At 39.1% G+C, this 3,004-nt stretch overlaps 1 pseudogene; it reads right to left on the reverse strand.

The window, feature by feature from the left end:
- Positions 1 to 1,279: 1,279 nt before the first annotated feature.
- LOC116634679 lies at positions 1,280 to 2,734 on the reverse strand (annotated as a pseudogene).
- Positions 2,735 to 3,004: the final 270 nt, after the last annotated feature.

Consider the following 3,004-nt stretch of genomic DNA (forward strand, 5'->3'; position numbering starts at 1 on the left):
AATTCAGTGATTCATCACTTACATATAACACCCAGTGCTCATCACAATTGCCCTCTTTAATACCTATCATCCATCTAGCCCATTCCCCACCCTCCACCCCTCCATAAACCCTCAGTTCGTTTTCTGTAGTCAAGAGTCTCTCTTATGGTTTGCCTCCCTCTCTCTCTTTCTTTCTTTCCCCTATATTCATCGGTTTTGTTTCTTAAATTCCACATACGAGTGAAATCATATGGTATTTGTCTTTCTCTGACTGACTTATTTTACTTAGCATAATAATCTCTAGCTCCATCCATGCCATTGCTTTCTTAGAGGAGTTTTATTTTTTATTTTTATTTTTTTACAAATAAAAGTTTGTATTTACAAAATTATTTACAAAAATTACAATAATTATAGACAGTACAAATTGAGACAATTTCTCCCATTACTGTGACAGAAGTTACCAGCCTTCACTTTCAAATGAAGGTTTTGTTATTTTGAGATATGATACACTTTCAGTGATCCACTGCTATTCTTTAAATTGCTTTTCTAAATAATTCCAAGAGCTGATTAGTGATAGGTACATGGGTCATTTCCTTCAACTTTTATTTCCAGAACTACTATGTACAAATCCAACATAACTGGAATATAACAGGGTGGAGCGGCACTGAAATGAGTAATTTTTTTCCAACAGTAAATTTTAATTATTCTTTAAATATTCACTTAGTGGTTTAGAATTGAAACCATGATTTTTTGCTTTAAAAGGAAAGTACAGGGGCACCTGAGTGGCTCAGTCTGTTAAGCGTCTGCCTTCAGCTCAGGTTATGATCTCAGGGTCCTGGGATCGAGCCCTGCGTCTGGCTCCCTGCTCAGCAGGGAATGTGTTTCTACCTCTCCTCCCAGCTCACTATCTCTGTCTCTCTCTCAAATAAATAAATAAATAAATAAATAAATAAATAAATAAAATCTTAAAAAAAAAAAAAAGGAAAGTCCAGTGATTTTTAATGGGCTGCACACTTCCACGAGAGCCAGTATTATCTGGCTATTTTTTAGAGGCTTGTAATTATTTAAGAAACAGAATTCCATAGTATTCAATTCTGTTTGTTTGTTTTTTAGAGAGGGAGTGAAGTGGGGGAAAGGGCAGAGGGAGAGAGAGAATCTTAAGCAGACTCCATGCCGAAGCAGGGCTCGATCTCACAACTCTGAGATCATGACTTGAGCCAAAATCAGAAGTCCGATGCTCAACCAACTGAGCCACTGAGGTACTCCTCCACTGTATTCAATTCTGTATGAATTTTGTCTTTTATGTTTTTTGATCAGAATCAGTACTACTGCTTGAGGAGTCTGTTGACTAAGTCTACATCATCTTCATTTTCCTTATTATGTCCGGGAAGTTCCAACAAGAAGTCATTACTGTGATTTGGTGGTAGCATATTCATTGACATGAATTTGACTGCCATGGATATTGTGGAGCAAGGACATCTGGCAGTCTGCGTGCTGCAGTGCGTCCGCTGGTAAATGACTGTTAACACTATTAGTGGAAGGATTGTTCATTTGACCCACTTCCCATCTCTAAATCAGTTGGATATGGTCTCTGTAGGTTCCCTGGGACCCAGGTCAGTGGGGGACACACAGCATTACTTGCACTAATCCTATGTGCATACTTAATTATATCTTCCGAGGAGACGGTACCTTTTCTTGCTTTTTCTATTAATTTGAGTTTTTTCTTTTGTTTGGTAAACACTGTAGCCAGTATTTGTTCTGCTTCCTTTAGCATTTTTGTAGTTGCTGAATATCACTGTCACTTTTCTCCACTTCATTTTCTACAACGTGTATTTCATGATGGATTTTTCCCTGAGTGAGTGCCAATTTCATCACTTCTTGAAATTCCCCATCTCTGTGAATTAACACCTCCAGGACCTGGTTTTCCTCATCTGATGGCAACAACTTTTGGTTTCTTGAAATTGCTAGTATTTCTATAAGCTCTCTCGACAAGACTTCCAGATCTTGCAGCACAGACAGCAGCCTCTCTGGAGTGCTGTTACCGTGGGCTGCTCCAGAGCCACCTCCCGGCCACTCCTTCTCCTTGTCTCCACTCAAAGACTGCTGCCAAGCTCCCCATGGGCCCACAGCTGGAGAGTTGGGGCAGTTTTAAATCCACTGCAAGAATTGAGTGGAAGGAACAGGGAATTCCCATGTAACCCCAGCCCCCAAACATGCACTACCTCATCCACTATCAACACCCCACACCAGAGTGCTACACTTGTTACAATCAATAAACCTACACTGACACATCGTTATCCGCCAAAGTCCATAATTTACATTAGGGCTCACTCCTGGTCTTGTACATTTTATGGGTTTGGATAAATGTATAGTGTATCCACCATAGTAATGTCATACAGAACATTTTCACTGCCGTAAAAATCATGTATTCTGACTATTCCTTCCTCTCCTTCTCTCCCAACCCCGGGGAACCACTGATCTTTATATTGTCTCCATAGTTTTGTCTTTTCCACAGTGTCATATAGTTGGAGTCCCATGATACGCAATTGTTTCAGGTTGGCTTCTGTCACTTAGCAATATCCATTTAACGTTCCTCCATGTCTTTTCATGTTTTGCTTGATATCTCATGTCTTCCCATTCCTTAATAATATTCCACTGTCTGGATGCACCACAGTTTGTCTCTCAGTTTACCTCCGAGGGACATCTGGGCTACTTCTAATCGGCAATTATGAACAAAGCAGCTATAAATATCCATAGGTAGGTGTTTGTGTGGCTATATGTTTTTAACTCATTTGGAGAAATATCAAGAGCATGATTATTGGATAGTATAGTGAGAGTATGCTTTGTTTAGTAAGAAACTGGCAATCTTTTTTCCAAAGTGGCTGTGTTATTTTGCATTTTCATTCTAATAGGTATGGAATGGTATCTCACTGTTGTTTTAAAATTGTAATTTCTGAATGACCTGGGACTTAAACATCTGTTCATAAGCTTTTGTGTATTAACTTTGTATCCTGTAACCTTGTTA

The sequence above is a fragment of the Phoca vitulina genome, unplaced genomic scaffold (genome assembly GCF_004348235.1).
Source record: "Phoca vitulina isolate PV1807 unplaced genomic scaffold, GSC_HSeal_1.0 scaffold9, whole genome shotgun sequence".
Lineage (NCBI taxonomy): Eukaryota > Metazoa > Chordata > Mammalia > Carnivora > Phocidae > Phoca > Phoca vitulina.